The 15988-nt window shown below is 38.8% G+C and overlaps 1 long non-coding RNA gene across 1 annotated transcript in view; it reads right to left on the bottom strand.

The window, feature by feature from the left end:
• The window catches only part of LOC116450744, a 201880-nt gene that overhangs the window by 178061 nt on the left and 7831 nt on the right, over positions 1-15988 (bottom strand). The window lies entirely within an intron of this gene.

The following is a 15988-nucleotide window of genomic DNA, read 5'->3' as shown; positions in this document are numbered from 1 at the left end:
TTCATCCATATGCAAGAGTGAAATATCCCATTAAAAATATGATCAAGCAATTCTACTGAAAAACTTACGTCGCCCTCACAGTAAAAATCTTGTCTAGTCTGAATTTAAGCTAAGAAAAATTGCTCTGCTCACAACAATGTAACAATGAGAGCCCCTGAGAACAAGACTCAATTGGTTTCAAGAGTTTTACCCTACACAAAATGGCAAAAAGCTGATAGAAATGTGCTCGATCTTCTCAACCCTGAGCATTCCTGTAGCACAGAGGAAATCCCTGGCTGGCATAGAGCTCCTTCTACAGCCAGCACATGTGGTAGCTTGGGAGATAACTGGAGTGCAGTTCCTGCAGCTGCCCAGAGCCTCAGTGCAAGGGCAGAATTAGGGCAAGAAAATGGGCTATTACACTGGCTATGGAGCGTGTGGCCCATCCGGAGCTCTGTGCTGCCACACAGCTGTAACCGAGGTCATGCAGATGAATTAATACACACTGCAGTCACCACAGCCATACATAGACAAATTGGATCCTTTTGATCCCAAGTACCCACAAATGCATCAAATCGGGAGCTTTTTAATTGTTCAGAAGTCAGTGTAGACTAGCACATGGCATGAGCCCTTTCCAGTTCATATCTGGTCCTGTTAAGACACTCAGCACACAAGCGCAGAGGATGAGGTCTAAATAAAATAACATGGACTTCATGAAGTCTTCCAGCCCAGCATGACCTTACTCCATCTTTCCCAGAGGGAACAGGGGAGCATCTGTTCTAGCCAAGGACAGTCCACAAAATGACTTCTCTCATTGCCAACTGCCAGCCTTGGGTGCTGGGGTGGCAGCTCCTTCTGTCCAGCCATGTTGGCCACAGGAACCATTCATATTTCCCATTCTGCAGCCCTGTTCTTCACTTCCCCTCTGGGAGAGCAGAAATTGAGACTAGTAGAGGGGAAAATTGTTGCCAGGATTATTTACAGAATTACTATATAACGTGCATTTTTAAAAGGAGGTGCCTGTGGGTGCATTTCCTTTGTGCAGGATGAGAAATCAGTTACATAACAGATACTCACGGAGCAGGGAAGGCACAAAGCATCCATAAAGCACGTTGAAGTTCACTCGAATTGAGGTGATGGGTTTGCACTGCCAGCTGGCAGTCAGACAGTCTGGCAATGTCAGAGGTCTTTGTGTCTCCTGATAACAGAGACAGCAAGGGCTACATGTAACCTCACTGGAGCAGCATTTGATGTGACTGGTGGACATTTGGCTAAGTGCTCATTATGCCTTTTTAGCCAAGACTTCAAAATGCAAATGCCAGGTACTGTATCTCACAGCAGATCAAGCTGGAAATTGTATCTCTCCATGTATTAAACAGCCAAAATACCTAAGAAAATTCTAGATCAAGCTACAATGTAGATTTACATGTACAGATGAAGTACACGAAACATGAGAACACATGCAGATGCTAACTAGAATAAAACTGCCAGAGTTTAATTGGTTGGCAGTCAGTATGACTCTAGGCAGAAATAGCTGCAGATTGTTCTATATTGTGCAAGAAATGAAAGCAGCAAAACCAAATATGTAAAAGCAGGTTCACAAAATGAAAGCAGAGCCACATTCCCAGCCACAACTGTAAATCTGGATACAGTAATTGATCAGTAGCAGTAAAGAAATTAACTGAATGATAAGAATTTTAATACCAATAATGACAATGTACTGAAAATTCAGAGGAAAGCAGGTAATGCTGACATGGAACAAAACTTTGCCCCAACCTCAGTATTTTTCCCTCCCATAACACACCAGGGTAAGAGAGTGACAATGCAGTCACACCTTTACACACAACTTCCTGCCATGCATGCCAACATTTGCAGCACAGACGGGATTTTATTCCGGGTTTAGTGGAGCTGTGTGTAAGGAAAGAGAGAGATTGTGAGATCAAATGATGAGCTCAACAAGCCCTGGCATGAGGTCCTGGGCTTAAAGAAAAGCTCAGAGGTCAGAGAAGAAAAGAGAAGGCGTTCAGAGAGGCAGGGCTATCTATCTCCTGCAAGTATTACCAAGGCATTCAGGCCACTTCTGCTTCCTGGCAAAGACTACCAAATATTTAAGGAAGCACTAAGAATGCTAAAAGGGACATTTCTCCTTTACTTCCTTCCTTTCTTCCTGTTTTCCCCCAAATGATTGCTATTTCATTTTTTTTCACCTTTTGTTTTACTTTCCCTTTAAATTTACAGTAGTGCAGACTGATCCTAAAGGGAACTGCCTTGCCAAAGAGCATTTAGGCCAAGCTTGACGCTGCATGAGTCTGTCCTCTTGATGAGAAAGCTGAGTGAAACCAGAAAAAATACTCATTGCACAAAGAAAGAGAATCACTGGTAAAGGCAATTTCAAGTCAATCAAAACTATTCATGAATAGAGCAAATATTTTTCGCCAAAGAAAGAAAAACATCCTGCATGGACTAAGAATGAAAATACTATGTCAAATATTTAGATTGATTTAGTATTTTAAACAGGGTTCCAAAGTTTAATTAAAAAAAATCAAAACACTGTTGTTGACTAAAGCAATTTTAAATCTTTCAGTTTTATACTCGTCCACTATCAAAAAACCTCTACTTTCCACAAGAGAACATTGCAAGTCAATGCTGGAACATAGAACACAGAACCCAAAAAGCTGTACAACTTCTTTTATCAATCATATGAGCTGCCCACACACTGAGGGTGATGTTGTCACTAGAATTCAGTCAGCTGTTTCATACATAATACAGGGTTTTTTTCTGAAATATGTTGGCAAACACTAGCAAGAATTCAAAGAGAAAGGGATTTTGGTACTGTACACATCCTACAGCTGGACTTCAGATATTGCTGGTCTGGTGCTACACTAAAACAAATTCTTATCTTTTCCTGCCTTTCCCTCATCTTATTACAAGTTTGATTTTCACGTAATTTCTACCTAAATAGAGTTTCTTTGGCTGAGATTAATAACCAATATTTCCTACAATTACCTCAATAACATCTACATGAATATTTTGCTTTAATGTTTGAAGATCATGGTCTGGCCAACACAATCTTCAAGCTAGTGCCTAACTACTTTGAGTGAAAATAAATGCAGCCCCAAGAATCACGAGCCTCTACTTATACCTACACATGCTCTGAGCATCACTCCCATTTGCCAAAGGGTGTCACAGCAGCTCTGCCTGCACAAATAGTCACAACAGTAATCCATGGATGACAAGAGGCCTTGAGCACAGCAAGCTGTGGTCAGCAGGACCTTCTGAAAATCAAGATTATTGTTGAAGTCTTGCACTACAGTTTCTTCCCAGTTTGGTGTGTGTAGCAAACGCTAACTCACAAGTGAAATTATTATCCAGGAAAATATTTCTGAAACACTGAGAAGCATGATCTGTTAGGCCTAGTCTGAGAATATATCTTGCAATAAGCCTCAAAAGGCCCAAATGATGGCATGCCACAGTAGTAGGCACCAGACTGTTTTGCTTTATCAAGAACACTGAACTACAAACATGACCAAGGATGCCTGAGAAACATTACTGAGAAAAATTGTATTTGTCTGGGTTTCAAGCAGACTGTTCCGAGCTTGGGAAGGAAATGAGATTTTTTTTTTTTTTAAGGACCACAGTTTAGGATTGGACTCCTAAATCCTTTTATGTATCCAGATTTTTATCTTATTTTGCTCGATCCCAGCCCTCAATATGATTTTAGGAAAGCTTTCCATGTCCTCTAACAGACATCCAATACCTGCTCAGTGCTACTACACTCAGTATCAGCCAAAGCAGGCTATATCCCTGGAAAGGCCTGGAATTATCTAAACAGTTGTTATATGCAAATTCCTGGTAGAAGGGAAGCAGTGGGATATATTGCCATTTTGTATGAACAAGCAAGTTCACCTTACATAAACAAGAGCCTTACTAGAGAGCTACAGTACCCCCCAGACTCAAAAAGCAAAACATCGGCCATATTCATAAATCCCAGCGAGCCTGTGAGTCCCAAGAGCTACTCTGAAATGAGTTTCCACCTTCACAGGAACTACATTATTCAAAGGACCTTGCACTCCTAATTTGTCATTGTAATGTGTTCTTCAATACCTTGCACTGACATTGTGTAATTTGACAGTGTTACATGAATTGCTCTCCAAGGACAAGTTATCCAGTAATATTCCCAGTGCATTAGTTTCACTGCTGAACACGGCCACTTCCACAAGGAGGACAGAGGATGGAGTTATTGCGGAATAACTATTTCCATATTGGTTAATTTTGTTACAGAGAGTAAAAGCGGCCTCCATCACCCCCTCTCTCTCTGACAGTCTCTTAAAACAAAGCTGAAACTGCTGAGACAGCAGTGATCAAAATTTATCATGTTCTGCAACAGAATGTTCTATTGCTGAGAAGTCCTGGGGATGACACTACTCTTTCTCATAAAATAGCACCTAAAATGCTTCACGCGGTTGCTCCACAGACTACAACACATCCTTTAAACCTCACACTGCCAACAAATCACCAACCACCAGTAACAGCACATGGCTAAAGTGCTTCACTGAGCCAGGAGCACAGAAAAGAACCCATCTGAGGCCACTAAAGGAAGAAGAGTGATGACAAAACAATGCACCAAGTCGGGCACATCCAGGGCCTTGCTCTTCGTCTGGAACATGCTGCACTCTTCATCCACATTTCTCTTCCAATAACACACTGTTCTAACATAGCTCTGGGTTTTGGTGGTTTGGGTTTTTTACAGCTGTTATCCATAGATTACTCTGATAATGACTAGGCAAACAATGTTATCACACATATGTCCCTTAATGCATATTTTAACATAGTTTAATTAAGAATTAAGAAACAGCTATCACTGCAATCAGTGAGAAGTACAACTCATTAGACCAGACTATTATGGATGTGGAAAAAACACTTATAAAACAGGCACTTAGATATTTGATTATGTTTTTTAAAATACCAAAACTATGATATATAAAAATTACTGATAACAAATTTGGCAGAAAGATATATTGACATTTCAAAATAACAGCAGTCAGAACAAATAGGTATGTCTCCTAAGCAAAGTATTAGGAATTTTCATCGAACTAGAGGTTGCAAAATTATAGCTCCGTTCCCAATAATACAGTATACTTCTCCCTCTGCTGGAAAACCCATCCTACTACATAATCCAAGACTGTATAAAGATGAAGTACTATTATAACATACTTCTTTGACTCCTCCTGCTGGGAGAGGCAAAGACTTTAATCTAAACATAGCCTAGTGTTTTTATAATGAATGCTGCATTGCCTCGATAATTTATTTATTTGGGTAAGTGCTTCATTTTTGTGAATGACTTGCAGTCTGAAGTCAAGGCATTGTAACTGTTACTACTCAAACTCTTACTTCATGACAACTTTAAAAATTATCATGCTTGAATTTTCACGGTTACATTTTCTCCTTCCAGACAGATTTTTTTCAGAAAGAAGGGAAGGAATTATTTGAGCAAAATTCTATAAACCCAAAATGAGTTGGTATGCAGTTACTTTCTAAGAACGTCCACACATAGACACACACTAGATGAACTCACAACTCTAGCTTCTAGAGATGCTGACACTAGTGCTTAGCTACCAGCTAATGTTTGGAACAAGTAATAAGTGCAGGAAGTAACAAAATTAATTTGGAGAAAACTGTTTACTAAGATGGACGGGTGGAATTAGTTGCTCTGTGGAAATATTTCACAACTAGCATAACTCATGCCACTATTTAACAATGCAAAGAGGCTTCCCTAACTTATTAAAGTACAGAGGTTCTGGGTAAGCATGTGCAAGCAAACCTTGTGGCAGAGGAAATGCATATGCATACATTAATTTTTTAAGACACATCTATGCTGCTGGAAGTATCCGCTGCCAAAATCCAGATAGTGATGAATTTGGGTTGGATAGGCATCCAGATTTCAAACCATTCCAATGCTTCCAAAAAACAATTACAAAATTCTACTTGACTCATCAGGAGAGCAACCAGAGAAGGAAAAAACAACACGTCCAAAAGAAATTCCTTAAATGTGCATTTATTTTGTTTAATAGCTACATAACACAGTTTAGGATGACAGCCTTCAACTTAGTTATCTAAATGGCATCATGATTGAACCCATTTTCTGAAAAGAACAAACTGCAATGAGCTTCACAAAAGAGTAGCCTACTTGCAAGTCAAAAAGATAAGATCTTATTAAATGGAAGAGTAGTCCCCCATGAAATGCTGAGAATTGCTTTCAATTAGTGAGGCCCAATTCAGACACCTTCCTGTGTTATGTCTCTTGTGGGAAAAAAAAAAAAAACACTAAGAGACAAAAAATTATTATCATTCCAGCTCTCCAGTCCTTTAAATCCTTTATTAGCAGCCATGGGTCACTGGTAGGCAGCTGGCTGAGATAAAGCCCACCTTCTACCAGGTCTGTTGCTGAGAGGTTTAAAGGACAGGAGGACTTTGGCCCTAAGAGACAAACATTTTCAAATATTTTCTGCTTTTTCATAAAAAGAAAAGGGGAAAAAAAAAAAAAAAAAAACCTAGCCAGACACAAATTCCATCTGGATCAACACAAATCTTGTGACAATCTCAAGTCTCTGGTGTGGGGATAAACATGAAAAACATTTATAAGACAAAACTATCATACTTTGGGAGGCCAAACCCCTTTGTGTCCCCAAGCATTGGTCAGTCTATGAAGCACCCAGCATGTACGAGGTGCTGTGCCCTTCAGCACAGCCCAGCCCAGCCCGTGTCCCCCCTGCTGGGCTTTGTCAGTGCTGCCCACTGGGACTGGCACTCCATGGCTGCCCCTGACCAGGGATGGGTCCAGCTGCCACAGACCATGGCAACAAGCAACGAAGAGCCTGACAGGATGGACTAACTGGGGTCAGTGTGCCAGCCCGTGCTGACGGTTTCCTATTGCACGGACCATGAGGAACGACAACCAGCATTTAGTGTAGAAACCCTGTTCAACTGAAGCCTGCTAAGGTAAAACACCTCATCTCTGCTCCAGAGGCCTTAAAAAGAAAAAGCTTGTAGTCTAGCAATAACCATTAAACACTACAAAATTACATTTTAAACCTGTCTGAATCACTAATTTTCTCTTGCAAGCAGAAGATCCTCACAAGGCACACAAAGTAAGCAGTTCTGAAGACTGGCAAGCAAGCTCCACCACAACAAGCACAGGCAATGCTGTAGAAGTCCCTGAGAACATCCAAGAACGTTGGCATCTTTGCAATTCGTACTTTTGTGGTCCAGGCAACAGCTCTTAAGTACGAGTTTCAAACTGATGAATTTTATATGCGTGATAGACTGGAAACAAGAAACAACAACAAATGGGAAAGTGTTCACAGATACATTCAACTCAGAAGCAATAGGTAGAGGAACTTAAAAATTAATGAAGGAGATATGAGAACTGAGATAACATCAACAGAAATATGCAAAGTGAACCAAACCAGAGAGGAATAGGAAACAAATTACCCTGCAAGTTCCACACACAGCTGCACAATGTTAAAAACAGACACCTCTGAGCACAGGATACTTCTGCAGAGCTGTTTCAGAGCAAGTCCCAGCTCTGAAATGCAGAAATTTGGGAGTTCGAATTTTACAGAATTAATTTAAAGAATATTAGAGAATGCAGTATTTTCTGCCACTTTAAAATGTGATCACAAAAGAAGTTTCCATGGCTGCTCCTCAGGGCAGTCTCCCTTTTTCCACAGCACCTCAGATTTGCTCAAGTAAGGTATTAGACCAGGAATCAAAACTCATTAAACAATGTAGCTGCTTTGACAGCCTGCATTAAACTGCCACACGCCTTTGACCAAAATGTGAATAAACCTAAGAACAAAAAGGGTACTTAAAACAGTACCTGGGAGACAGGACTGGTCTAGGCATTGCCTACATTTCCCAATGAGTCACCATGTGCCAGCTACACTGACCTAACAATTTTCACAAGAAAAAAACCAAAACCCAACAAGCTACTCCTTCAAATGAACAACACTGATGATTTTAATTTCTTTGTCATTCCTCAGCTTGTTCCCATCGATTGCATCCAAGTTTTATCATTTTAAAAAATAAAATCAATTTTCCTTCAAACCAATCTTTTGCAGATTGCATAAATAGCACAGATGCCCACCCAAGTAATCTGAACATTTCCTGTAGACAACCCTTTCTTAAAGGGTTTTACTTTAAAGCATGGCCAGGTGACTTCCAAATTAAAAAGGGATGGTCACTTTTAACTTAGGCTCTTTTTTCCAAGGATTATTTTTTGGAGGACATAAAATAGCCATCAGTTATTAGAAGTTTAATCCATTTAGCAAGCCTATATAAGCACTCTATTGCAAGTATCATTCTTCTCAAGGGAATGTTATAGTGGCTGCCCTGCCATTCAAAGAAGTAGTAATTCAAATGTGCATTTCAGTTACAGCTTTTGTGAAACGTTTTTAGAGCTTTTAAAAATTTCTGGGGTGATGCCAGAAATTAAAGTATAAAAGAGAGTCCTATCAAATGACTAATCAATATTTTGTATTTAAGTAATCTTTGGATCAAGGTCCAATATAAAACTGCTGAGCTTTTTCCTAATGTCATTGTAAGATGTGTTAGAATGTGCCACAAAAATACATCACATTAATGGATTTTGTCCTATCCATAAGTACTTTTCAAGAGTTTCAGTAAATATTTTAAAATGCAATACAAATAAGAAAAATTATTTGCTGAATCGCTGTTATTTAATAGCAGAATATCTATAAAGGTTCCCTTAATTTCAAGTCCCATCATTTTGCTATGTTACATTTTCAAATCTGGAAATATTTTTCTCCATAAAAGTACCTGTGCACTCAGCTCCTACTCTCACGCTGGGTAAATCTGTGACTATGCACCTGTCTAAATCTCATATATTTTCTTTTCATAATGGGCACAGAATATATTCAGAACAAGCAGTAGGGCTTATTGCATAATTATTAGCTCCAGTAGGAGATTGTGTATGCATGAACAGCTTTGGAATTCTTTTTTTTTAAGGACTACTTCACATCTAAATCCTGAGGTTGATTTTTATTTTTAATCGAATTACAGCATATTTAGTTTGAAATTACTGCTGTGCCTTATAAATGCTAATATTTCTTTTTAAAATATATAAACCTGTAATTTTGTAACTTAGCATGCTGATTCACTTTGAGAAATACGTATTAAATGTAAATAAATACTTCAGAAGTCTCTAGCAGTGACTGTGATGTTTGGAAACAGTTTCTACACATCAGAAATTAGGGATACTATTATTTGTAATAAATAAATAATTTGCTAAGTTTAAACCATTCTTTTCCTGAATTGTTCATGTTAAATATTATTGAGGAACTATTAATTGTGAATAATGAACGAATATTTGAATGAATATATGTGAGCCTAAAGATTGATCAAGAATTGTGTGCTTTTCATTCTTTTCCCTTTAATATGGTGTAATTGTTATCTACCTTGCCCCTTGGCAGTAAGATTTATTATTCTGCATTCAGAATGATAATAAGAAAAATAGTTTTAAATTAAGGCAACCAATCCACATTCTGTGCATGTGTGTGTTTCTTTTTCCAAAATAAGGATTGGAATCTGGTGTACCCAAAGGTAGAAATAACAAACAGAAATGCCCTATGCAAGACCAACCAAGCAGCTGTTTAGAATTAAAATTGAAAAGACTCTGTTGTATTGGTTCCAACCCAGCAGAGCAACTCCACCCATTTGATTTACATACAACATTTCTTATATGCATTGTTTTTTTAAGCATGGGGCTGAAATTGTTCAGGCATTCTCTATATCCAAAAATGAAGTCTGCCCAAAATAAACAACCCACCTCTCTGCCTCAGCCGTTTTCTTTATTCGCCTGCTAGTGCCAAGAACCTGTAAACACTTCTCTACAGAAAGATACCACTGCTTGAAAATTGGATCCTTGGTACCAACTTCATCATCTCTGCTGGCTGGTGTCTATGCCTGATTTGGACTCCAAAAAAAGTTACAACACTTAAAAATGATGTCCTGAGTGCTCATTAGTTAAGACTTAAAATATTGGTGGAGTCTAAAAAATTCTTGAAATAACCCACAAGCTCCTCATACAAAGTTATTCAGGCCACATCACTCAGATGTGCTTCTATTTGAAACAGAAAGTGGTTGCTGCAGAGGTGCTGTTGAAGATGCCTGCTCCTCCTCACAGTTGTTCCTCTTCACACTCATGTTCCTGTATTTCTTACCATTGGCTTCTGTGAGTGCAGATTCAGTTGCCAAAAGTCTTTTACCCACATTCCATTCTTCCAAATAGCTCAAACTAGCCAAGAATTTTAAATACATCTCCTCAGCTGAAGGTTTTTCATGCGAAAGCAGTAGTTCCATTGTCAGTTTATTTAAATTTTTCTTACCAGTCATGATTTGAGAAGAGAAAGGTTCTTATTTAGAGGCATTAAAATCCAATTTAAACTTAGAAAATGCATACACAATCAGTCAGAGTAAACGTGTTATTTCATTAACAGCAATAAGTCTGTGCTGCCTGAACTGAGACCTGTGTTCTTGTCTGTCACGGGTTAGCAAACCACTACACTGTCCAAGCTCTGCCTTGCAGCTGAATTCTCTCAGCCCAAACCTGTACTCAGCCATTGGATAAGGCAGAAACATTTAATCCCACAAAACCGGTGTCCTCCACACATCCATACGCTCTTCTGGTGATGTCCAGTGATCAACAGCAGGCAGATAATTCATTTAGAAAGATCTCCCTTGAAAGATCTGGCAATCAGATGAAATTTGTACACAACCACAGCACTGACTGTCTTTTTAACACTGAGAAATGTCACACTGAGCAACAAAGTCCCGTAGCTGTCACCACAAAGCATCGTTGCTTCATTTGCTGAGGTGCACAGCCAGGTTGTTGCACTTGATCTCTCATTCCCTTATCTCTTGTCTTTAAGTCGTCTCCCACATAGCACCACCTTTTTCACTGAAATTCCTGCTGTGCATAGGAGTTGTCACATTTGTAAGCTACAGGCTGATAGCCTAAGGCCATGTCTGTGTGGAAGAAAGACTCTCCATCACACCTCTGTTATTGCTGCCAGGCTGGAACACACAGACACATCACACCTTCACAACTGCAGCTGATACTAGCTTGATTTTACATGACAGCAAAACAAAACACATTGTGCAACTATACCAAGAACTGCTAAAACACAGAATAGGCTTAAGATTTCGAGGTTTTAGAGGTTTGGAGCTGACTGACTGCGACTGTCTACCAAGTTTCATAGCCTAACTGAAGATGTGCTCTTTCAAAGCAAAAGCAGATTAAATAACTCAGTCACCTTCAGAATATTCTTAATTCCAGTCTCCCTGACGAGACTGGATCCCAGCACTGATAATATGTGAGATGTATCAGACATCAGAAATAACTATAAGTTAAAACTTTAAGTTTGTATTTCTAAATTTAGTTAATAAGAACAGATGGTGTGGCTTCTCTCTATTCATATCTCAGGTTGTGTTGTTTGGAAAGTACAGGCTATGTTTACTGCTTTGTAAGTAACTACGAATCTGACACCTTGTTTCCCAGCATTATTTTTCTTACTCCATGTTGACTGGCACTGTCAGAGCAGTGCAATCTGCAGAGCAATCTCCATGCTCATGATTAAATAGCTCCATGTGGTATTATTCATTTCTCTGGGAGATATGATAAATATATTCTGTACTTAAAGGTATGAATCTGAAAAAAACACGATATTTGAATATTTCAGCTCAAGTCTTGATAAAGCAAGACAGATATAAGAAAAATCAATCCCCAGCTGGTCTCATTTCAATTTCATGGATTCTCCTCTGCAACCATAAAGCAGAGTAGTAGCCTGAATGGAAATATTACCTTTTCTAAACTGATCAATATTATACAGAAACAGACACTAAGGGCTATAGATACTAAATGCTCGAGAGACAAACTCTGAGATCTGAGGAGCTTTCTGGTTTGTGGTCAGTGCATTTTGCTGCTGATTCCAAGACTGAAAATCACCCTCTTCTTAACAACATCATCTCTTGTGAAACAGATGCTGAAAAATGCAGCCATGGTCTCCAAGATTACCCTTAGCACCTCCTAAAAAGGGACTAGCACACCGCTAGGCAAGTCTTCCCTAAGAATAGTAGGCTTTTATCCTGAAGGAAACCAATGAAAACATATTCTCTTCCACAAAGCCACTCCTTATCCCCCATTAGTAAAAGATTTCTCAGTGAGAGAGAAGGCACAGTTTAGGTCCACCAAATCAAGCATGTGCACACTGCACTGGCCTGGCTCCCATTAAAAACCCTGTCTCTAGGCTTTAATATATTTATTCTCAAATCTGGGGAAACACTGGTATCACCACTTTACACATGACGACCACATATATTCCACAGTCCCCAAACAGTTTTTTATGGAGTTCTCTGACCTCCAGTTTTTATGAATTTTGTAAGTTTAGAATAAACTTCTTAATGTCTATTAGTCCATAACTGGATATAACCACTGGGTGTCACTAATGCTCTATTAAAAAGGCAGCGAGTTACTGCATTTCCCATGTACTTTCTGGTGGAATTATTGCCGCATTCTTTGGCAATCCCCGAGCCTTCATAAAACACCCACATATTTACGACCAGCATTAAATTTAAACAGATGACTAAGTGGGAGTACAGACTCTCAGGAGGTCTGTGTTTTCCTGAGAATCAATACTATCTGTGCCTCAGCTCTGACTGAATAGGATTCGATTTAGCGAGCAACAAAATCCTGCCATGGAACAACAATACATGAAAGTGACTGTTTCTGTGCAGTCATTCTGAGAACAGAACAACCTAATTAATTGGTGTCAAATAGAACAACAAAGCCAATGTGCTCCCAGGGTAAAAATCAACAGATCCTTTGTTATCTTTTTTTATCAACTGATACTAAAATCCAGCACTGACAAGAACTATTCATTGTGCTTTGCATGTCTGTGGGGTTGATCTGTAAGCGAGGTTTAGAGGCGAGGTTCTATAAACCAGTTCTCTTTTTTGCTGCCAGTAAATTAACTTTCCATTAGCAATGCTCTATTTTAGCCTGAATAAAGCAAATTAATTAAAACTATTTCCTTTCATCAGGTTTAGGAAAAGGGCTTTGTTGAGTGTCAGGTTGTCAGCTTTCTAACCACTTAATAAATGATAAATCACTCAGGACAAATATCAACCTTTTTAGAGCGTTTTGAAGTGTTTTCACTATAAAATAGGATATAGTTTCTGCCAGAGTAGAACTGTATTTAACATTCAGTTTTCCAAGTGCAATACTAAATAGTTCCTTTGATTCTGTATTGGAAGGATCAGCCGTGAAAACATCACTTCAAATAAAAAACTACTGAGATCAAGTTTATCGTTGCAGTTTAAGCACTTTCTTTTCTCATGAGTAATTCCGATTTTTATTCTCTTTGATCTTTTCAGTCTGTAAAAAGTAGAGCATCACCCATTCCCTCGACTCCTGAAAATTGATTATTATTTAAAAGGAATAAATTTTTTACGTCTTTTTCACAATCATTCTAGAAGCCATTAAGTGTAAGGAATAAAAAAAAGTTACACTCACAACAATACACCTCAGTGTAGTTTCATGCCATCGCCAGCAGCTCCATTTCTTTCATACATCATTCCAAAGCAATCACATCCACATGAAAGCTGCACGCTTCTGACAGAAGACAGAATGTTTCTTTCCTGTTCCTCTCCTATTCTGGGATTTAATTTTAACAGCAGATGGCTAACATTCAGCACAATAGGGTCAGAGAAACACGAATGTAAAGTATGTGTACATCAACCATTTATGTGTGTTACTGCTTGCCCTGCCACAGTGCCATGGCACTGGAACATCCACAGGTGTCACTCACTGCAAGAAACCTTGCAAGGTGACACAAACAGAAGCAGTCTGCTTGAAACACAGCACAGATAAGCTAGCAAAGTTATCCTGCAATTTCATCCATACTTACATTTTTCATTACCTGTTAAAATATGTTGGCTATGTTTCTATCAAAAAGGAAGAGATACAGATGTATGTATAAAGAAAATACAGATATGTATCTGAATGACATTTCTGTGAGACGGGGAACGATCCCAAAATTATGTAAGCAGACAGAGGTCAATCAAATACAACAAAGTGGTACCGCTGCACATCAACTAAAGTCCTAAGTATCTCTTTTGTCCAGGTTCTTTCTAAATACATTTTTCTCCATTAGAGTATGAAGAAAGATATTCTGGGATCAAAAAAAAGACTTCGTAACTGAAGGTTCTCTGGCATCAGTCCATTCCAAAAGAGCAAAAACCACATACTTCTGGAAAGAAAGAGAGCTAAAAGCTTGACTGGCACTAACAGAGAAACTCGAGGATCTTGTCTCCCTCTTAAGAATAATCAGTTCTTGACATAGGAAGCCCTATTCCTAAACAGGTGATTCAGACTATTTAAGTTGTATATTCTATGGGTTTTGTACTCTTTCAGTTTTATGGGTGGGAGGGAAAAGGGTTTGCAGCCATCTATCTCCCTAGATATTTCCTTTAACTTATAAAAGCTTATAAAATGTCTAAAAGGCTTCTGTTGTGTCTCTCTAGACATCCATCCTGTCAGTATATGTCCTTCCTGAAACATAACACATTATGTGATGCTGCCTCTGAGGATGCTTATTCATCTTCCCAAGGCAGCTACCAGAGTATTCCTTGGGAAATTATTCTGATCTATTTTGCAAGATTTTTACCTACTAATTACTAGCAAGGAGGAACAGGTAAGAGTTTTGGGACACTAAACTAGAAACTGAAGAACAAATGTTTGAGAACAGAATAACTGAGAAATAAGCATACAAAGGGGCTGGTTTGTAGGTTTTTTTGGCTAGCACAGATTGTCAGAATACCACCTTGCACATCTTGTCCCCAAAGAGTTAGCAGAGGAAAAGAATCCAGGATTTTTCCAGCCCACACTCCTTCTTTTTGATTCTACCAGACATTCCATTCCTGGGCTAATCTTCCCACTGCTCGTTCAAAAATGGGGAGGAGAGGATTTAATGAAAGTGAAATTATCCTTTGATCAGTTACTGTAATCATAAGAAAAATTTAGTGAATGCTTTGATATTTTTTAGGAGACATGTTAGGTTTTTGAAATAGAAAATGTAAGGTCTGCTGAGCCCCGAGATGGAAACACAAATGAAAAGAACTTAAATTACATCTCACTGGGCAAAGGAACCAGCCTGAAAAGCAGCATCATGAGACATTTCTTATGTCCAGCATCACATCTGGTGTCACCAGTGGTGGTTTCTACCACTGACTGGACCAATGAGTCAGAGGCTCCTCAGTTGCCATGACAAATATTTTACCAAATGAATCACAGAACTTACTCACAGCTAACGCCATCTGGCAGAGTTCTGAAACACTGGTGGTTGTATTAGCCCATGGATACAACCCTTACTAAATACAGCAGCAAAGACTATTTCCCTTCCCTCTACATCCAGGTAGTAACTGAAGAAATTTCTGAGGCACGGACAAACAACACTCCAACCACACCTGCATATTTTTGCTGCCTTTTCTGCAGTAAATGCACTGTCCTTGCAAATATAAAAAAAAAAAAAAGAAAAAAAAAAAAGCAATCAAACACACCAAAACCCAGCAAATTATTCACACTGTCTGCACTGGCTCATCATTTTTTCTCCCACTCCCATCTGCTCAGTTTCACTCAGCTGGAAAGAAGAGAAAAAGCCAGCAACATTCAGCCACTCTGTTACTTGGGAGTTGGAGCAGTCAAGAGACTAGAGTTTAAAAATGGACTCATATTGTAGATATGGTTTTTTAAATGCATTGGAAAATTACACATATATTGGATATATGTCTTTTACCACCAAAAAAAAAAATTACAAATTGTAGTGCCAGGTGAACATGACTGTAAAATGGCTGAACAAAAATGCAGATAGCAGGATCATTTCCTTAGGCCTTTGGGCTCTATAATGCAAAAATACATAAACCCATAAACATA

This window comes from Corvus moneduloides, chromosome 13, assembly GCF_009650955.1.
Source record: "Corvus moneduloides isolate bCorMon1 chromosome 13, bCorMon1.pri, whole genome shotgun sequence".
In the NCBI taxonomy this organism is placed as follows: Eukaryota; Metazoa; Chordata; class Aves; order Passeriformes; family Corvidae; genus Corvus; species Corvus moneduloides.
This window is presented reverse-complemented; position numbering and strand designations above follow the sequence as displayed.